Source organism: Schistocerca nitens, chromosome 4 (genome assembly GCF_023898315.1).
Source record: "Schistocerca nitens isolate TAMUIC-IGC-003100 chromosome 4, iqSchNite1.1, whole genome shotgun sequence".
NCBI lineage: Eukaryota > Metazoa > Arthropoda > Insecta > Orthoptera > Acrididae > Schistocerca > Schistocerca nitens.
The window spans coordinates 605,784,997-605,791,834 of NC_064617.1; the positions used below are offsets into that span (position 1 = coordinate 605,784,997).

The 6,838-nt window shown below is 45.2% G+C and overlaps 1 pseudogene; it reads left to right on the forward strand.

The window, feature by feature from the left end:
• The first annotated feature begins 4,496 nt into the window (after positions 1-4,496).
• LOC126253801 (5S ribosomal RNA) lies at positions 4,497-4,614 on the forward strand (annotated as a pseudogene).
• Positions 4,615-6,838: the final 2,224 nt, after the last annotated feature.

Sequence of the window (6,838 nt, forward strand, 5' to 3'; positions counted from 1 at the left end):
TGAGCACTTTACAAGACGGTAAAAGACAGCATGATCTGCAAACAATGTAAGAGGGTTACTCAGATTCTCTCCTATGTCACTAATATAGATCAGGAACAACAGAGGACCCACAACACATCCTTTTGGAACGCCGGGTACTACTTCTGTTTTATCCGACGACTTTCGGTCTGTTACTACGGATTATAACCTTTCTGACAAGAAATCACGAATCCAGTCGCACAACTGAGGCGATATTCCATAGGCTCGCAGTTTGGTTAGAAGACGCTTGAGCGGAACGGTGTCGAAAGCCTTCTGGAAATCTAAAAATATGGAATCAATTTGACAGCCTCTGTCGATAGCAATCATTACTCCATGAGTATAAAGAGCCAGTTGTGTTTCACAAGAACGATATTTTCTGAATCCGTCCCGACTATGTGTGAATAGATCGTTTTCTTCGAGGTAATTCATAATGTTCGAACACAGTATATGTTCCTAAACCTTACTGCAAAGCGACGTTATGATATGGTCTGTAATTCAGCGGATTACTCCCATTTCCCTTTTTGAACATTGGTGTGATGATGATGTTTGGTTTATGGGGCGGTAAACTGCGCTGTCATCAGCGCCCATACAAAGTCCTAATTTTCACACAGTGCAGTTTCTTTTCACACTATTGGTGAGACTTAAGCAATTTTCCAAGTCTTTATGTACGGATCATCCTTGTGAGCAAGCAGTTGTATATAACTGCTAAATATAGAGCTATTGTATCAAGATACCCAGAAAGGAACCTGACTGGTATACAATGTGTAGTTGTTCTTGATTGGAATTCAGGAATATTTACTAACAAGAAGAAGGGACAGGTTGGTAGGACATCTGTTAAGACATCACGAAATAACTTCCATGGTACTAGAAGGAGCTGTAGAGAGTAAAAACTGTAGAGGAAGACAGAGATTTGAATACACTACTAGCCATAAAATTGCTACACCACGAAGATGACGTGCTACAGACGCGAAATTTAACCGACAGGAAGAAGATTCTGTGATATGCAAATGATTAGCTTTTCAGAGCATTCACACAAGGCCGGCGCCGGTGGCGACACCTACAACGTGCTGACATGAGGAAAGTTTCCAGCCGATTTCTCATACACAAACAGCAGTTGACTGGCGTTTCCTGGTGAAGCGTTGTTGTGATGCCACGTGTAAGGAGGAGAAATGCGTACCATCACGTTTCCTACTTTGATAAAGGTCGGATTGTAACCTATCGCGATTGCAGATTACCGTATCGCGACAGTGCTGCTCGCGTTGGTCGAGATCCGATGACTGTTAGCAGAATATGAAATCGGTGGGTTCAGGAGGGTAATACGGAACGCCGTGCTGGCTCCCAACGGCCTCGTATCACTAGCATTCGAGATGACAGGCATCTTATCCGCATGGTTGTAACGGATCGTGCAGCCACGTCTCAATCCCTGAGTCAACAAGTGAGGACGTTTGCTTGCAAGACAACCACCATCTGCACGAACAGTTCGACGACTTTTGGAGCAGCATGGACTATCAGCTCGGAGACCTTGGCTGCGTTTACCCATTACGCTGCATCACAGACAGGAGCGCCTGCGATGGTGTACTCAGCGACGAACCTGGGTGCACGAATGGCAAAACGTCATTTTTTCGGATGAATCCAGGTTCTGTTTACAGCATCAATGATGGTCGCATCCGTGTTTGGCGGCATCGCGGTGAACGAACATTGGAAGCGTGTATTCGTCATCGCCATACTGGGGTATCACCCAGCGTGATGGTGTGGGGTGCCATTGGTTACACGTCCCGGTCACCTCTTCTTCGCATTGACGACACTTTGAACAGTGGACGTTACATTTCAGATGTGTTACGACCCGTGGCTCTACCGTTCATTCGATCCCTGCGAAACCCTACATTTCTGCAGGATAATGCACGACAGCATGTTGCAGTTCCTGTACGGGCCTTTCTTGATACAGTAAATGTTCGACTGCTGCCCTGGCCAGCAGATTCCCCATAGCTCTCACCAATCGAAAACGTCTGGTCAATGGTGGCCGAGCAACTGGGTCGTCCCAATACGCCAGTCACTACTCTTGATGAACTGTGTTATCCTGTTGAAGCTGCATGGGCAGCTGTATCTGTACACGCCATCCAAGCTCTGTTTGATTCAATGCCCAGGCGTTCAAGGCCGTTATCACGGCCACAGGTGGTTGGATACTGATTTCTCAGGATCTATGCACCCAAATTGCGCGAAAATGTAATCACATGTCAGTTCTAGTATAATATATTTGTCCAATGAATACCCGATTATCATCTGCACTTCTTCTTAGTGTAGGAATTTTAATGGCCAGTAGTGTACATCCAGCAAACAATGAGGAACACGAACAGCTGCTAGCATGAGTTTCTTAGAAGTAGATACCTTAGGGGTTGCGAAGCAACTCAAATCGCTTGATACGGGCAAGTCTTCAGGTCCAGATTGTATACCGATTAGGTTCCTTTCAGATTACGCTGATACAATAGCTCCCTACTTATCAATCATATACAACCGCTCGCTCACCGATAGATCTGTACCTACAGATTGGAAAATTGCGCAGATCGCACCAGTGTTTAAGAAGGGTAGTAGGAGTAATCCGTCTAACTACAGACCTATATCATTGACGTCGGTTTGCAGTAAGGTTTTGGAGCATATACTGTATTCAAACATTATGAATCACCTCGAAGGGAACGATCTATTGATACGTAATCAGCATGGTTTCAGAAAACATCGTTCTTGTGCAACGCAGCTATCCCTTTATTCGCACGAAGTAATGGCCGCTATCGACAGGGGATCTCAAGTTGATTCCGTATTTCTAGATTTCCGGAAAGCTTTTGACACCGTTCCTCACAAGCGACTTCTAATCAAGCTGCGGGCCTATGGGGTATCGTCTCAGTTGTGCGACTGGATTCGTGATTTCCTGTCAGGAAGATCGCACTTCGTAGTAATAGACGGCAAATCATCGAGTAAAATTGAAGTGATATCAGGTGTTCCCCAGGGAAGCGTCCTGGAACCTCTGCTGTTCCTGATCTATATAAATGACCTGGGTGACAATCTGAGCAGTTCTCTTAGGTTGTTCGCAGATGATGCTGTAATTTACCGTCTAGTAAGGTCATCCGAAGACCAGTATCAGTTGCAAAGTGATTTAGAAAAGATTGCTGTATGTTGTGGCAAGTGGCAGTTGACGCTAAATAACGAAAAGTCTGATGTGATCCACATGAGTTCCAAAAGAAATCCATTGGAATTCGATTACTCGATAAATAGTACAATTCTCAAGGCTGTCAATTCAACTAAGTACCTGGGTGTTAAAATTACGAATAACTTCAGTTGGAAAGACCACATAGATAATATTGTGGGGAAGGCGAGCCAAAGGTTGCGTTTCATTGGCAGGACACTTAGAAGATGCAACAAGTCCACTAAAGAGACAGCTTACACTACACTCGTTCGTCCTCTGTTAGAATATTGCTGCGCGGTGTGGGATCCTTACAAGGTGGGATTGACGGAGGACATCGAAAGGGTGCAAAAAAGGGCAGCTCGTTTTGTATTATCACGTAGTAGGGGAGAGAGTGTGGCAGATATGATACGCGAATTGGGATGGTAGTCATTACAGCAAAGACGTTTTTCGTCGCGGCGAGATTTATTACGAAATTTCAGTCACCAACTTTCTCTTCCGAATGCGAAAATATTTTGTTGAGCCCAACCTACATGGGTAGGAATGATGAAGAGATTGGCACAGGAGAGAGATTGTGGTGGACCGCATCAAACCAGTCATGAGACTGATGACTGACCAATAGTACGGTTAGAAGTTCACTTGGATATCCTGAACCGTGTCTTACCAGTAACATACTATCACTGTGAGGGGACTATTAGCACGCGTACTTCGTCCCATGACGATCTCACGAGCGTAACAGTACTTTGGTGCGATCTGTAGGATCCATAAAGGTGTTCGCAGCCTCGAAACTCAGACAGCTGAGCTGGGCTGTGTTCAGTGGCGGCCCCCTCCCACCTGTTGCGCAAGCGGCCACCTCCCGGAGGCTGCGTTCGCAGAACGCGCGTCGTACGCAGCGCTGCTGAGGCGGCAGCGAGACGCCGCGCTGGGCTGGAGTGGTCGCGGTGCGGGGCGCAGGGCGTCGGCCACTGAGCCGAGCTGCGCCGCGCCGGTAACGGGACCACCTCCGGCCCCCGCTGTCCTACAAAGCCTCGCGCTGCGCCTGTCAGACGAAAAACTCGTGCTGCACGGCTGAGGTGCTGGGTGCTTAACGCGCCGCCGCCCGAACGGCTCGGCGTTGAAAATTCCGCGGAACGTCTAGCGTAACGGTCGATACTGTCTGGACGTCACGGAACGTCAAAACATTCCACAGTCCTTTTCCTATGGCAACATTCGTGCAGATCACCAACGGTAGATCATCAAGGATTCTCGGGAAGAAAGTTTCGCGTTGACGTTTGTGCCCGCGAGGCCACACTCCGTTGTGGCAGGGTGCAACGGCCGTGCAGCAGTGGATACACCGGTTCCCGTGAGATCACCGAAGTTAAGCGCTGTCGGGCGTGATCGGCACTTGGATGGGTGACCATCCGGGCCGCCATGCGCTGTTGCCAATTTTCGGGGTGCACTCAAGCCTTGTGATGCCAATTGAGGAGCTACTCGACCGACTAGTAGCGGCTTCGGTCAAGAATACTATCATAACGACCGGGAGAGAGGTGTGCTGACCACACGCCCCTCCTATCCGCATCCTCCTCTGACACGGCGGTCGGATGGTTCCGATGGGCCACTTGTGGCCTGTAGACGTAGTGGTTGTGGCAGGGTGCTACAGCAACCAATTTCGAATTATTAAAAAGAAAGTTCCTCTTGCAAAATTATCTAATATCAGTGGCGCGTTTCACCCTTTTGGGGTATTATCAGATTGTGTTTAAGTAACTTGATATGAAACCCATACGTCACAAAGCCACATAAAAAATATATCACTTACTGTTACGCTCATTTTCCATTTTATATCGTGTTATGACATATAGCTTTCTTATCCAACTAATTTTACACAATCCGATGATGCCTCAAAAGGGTGAAACGCGTCATTGACTTAGATAATTTCGCAAACAAGATTGTTTTTATTCCGAAATGAAATCCAAATATGGTTTAGCTTTTATGTTACCTGGACACAGGAAAAGGCTACACTGTGCGTAACTTAATTCGATACAGCAACTTTCATTAATCTGATTTACCTAAATCAGCTAAAAATTTCCAAATAAATTGTAAGAAATGACTACTAAAGGTGATGTAGACGTAGACTTAAAAAAGAATGTAACAACTCAAATTCTAAAGAAAGCAAGTGCTGACAGGGGTGCGTACTACCGAACTGTCAGTTTAATAAGTCGTGGTTATATAATGCTCTCACGAATTGTTTACAGAAGAATGGGAATCTGGTACAAGTCAACCCCGAAGGAAGATCAGCCTGGATTGCGGAGAAACGTAGCAGCGCGCAAGAGAATTCCGACCCTTCGACTTCTCTTAGAAGATAGGTTAAGGAAAGGCAAACCAACATTTATATCATTTGTACACTTAAAGAAAGCTTTTGACAATGTTGGCTGGAAAACAGTCTCTGAAATTCTGAACGTTGCTTTGGTGAAATACACGGAACGAAAGGCTATTTACAACTTTGTACAGAAACGAAACTGTAGTTATAGGACTGGAAGGACATTGAAAGGCGAGGGAAGCAGTGGTAGAGAAGGAAGTGAGATGGAGTTACAGGTTATTCCCGATGTTATTTAATCTGTACATTGAGCAAGCAGTAAGGGAAACCAAAGGAGAATTTCGTAAATTTCGCGGTGAAGAAATAAAAACTTTCAGACTTTCCGATGAAATTGCAGTTCTGTCAGATACAGCAAAGGTCTTGAAAGAGCAGTTGAACGGAATGGGCACCGTCTTGAAAGAAGGATAAAGGACGAATATCAACAAAAGCAAGAAAACGGTTATGGAATGCAGTCGGATTAAATCAGGTGGTGCAGAGGAAATTGGAGTAGGAAATGAGACACCAAAAGTAGTAGATGAGTGGGCTGTAAAATAACTGACGATGATCGAACTAGAGAGGATATAAAATATAGACTGGCAAGGGCAAGAAAAGCGTTCCTGAAGAAAAGAAATTTGTTAACGTCAAAATATAGGCTGAAGGCATTTCTCTGGAGTGCACTCTTGTGTGCAAGTGAAACGTAGACGATAAACAGTTTAGACAAAAAGAGAAGCTTTTGAAATATGGGGCTACAGAAGAACACTGAAGATTAGATGGGTAGATTGCGTAAGTAATGAAAGAGGTACTGAATTGAATTGGGGAGAAAATAAACTTGTGGCACAAGTTGGCTGAAAGCACACATTTTGTAACATCAAGGGAGCATCAGATGGCTTCAAGCAAATGCCGGGATGGCCGACTTCCTTCCCCTTCCTTCCGTAATCCGATGAGGCCGATGACCTCGCTGTTTGGTCCCCTCCCCTCATATCAACCAACATACCAATCTTCGGACTGTTGATCACAACAACATGTAGATGGCTGTGTGGACAGGGACATAAGAGCTAATAAATAAATAAAACTTCCATTAAAAACTTTTTACAGTGAGAAAGTCGGGTCTATTCGAGGAGAAGAATATTTTTGACGTTAGAAAAAGGCTCTGTCGTATTCCTTCTAAAAAATATTCGTATGTATCTACTTTCCTGGCCAAATAAGTGACGATGTTTTAAAATGTTTGTACGTCACTTTTCCTATTCCTTAACTACCCAGAAGCGAGGAAAATATACCATATAACTTTTGTCAAGAACGTGGCATTAATAAAATCT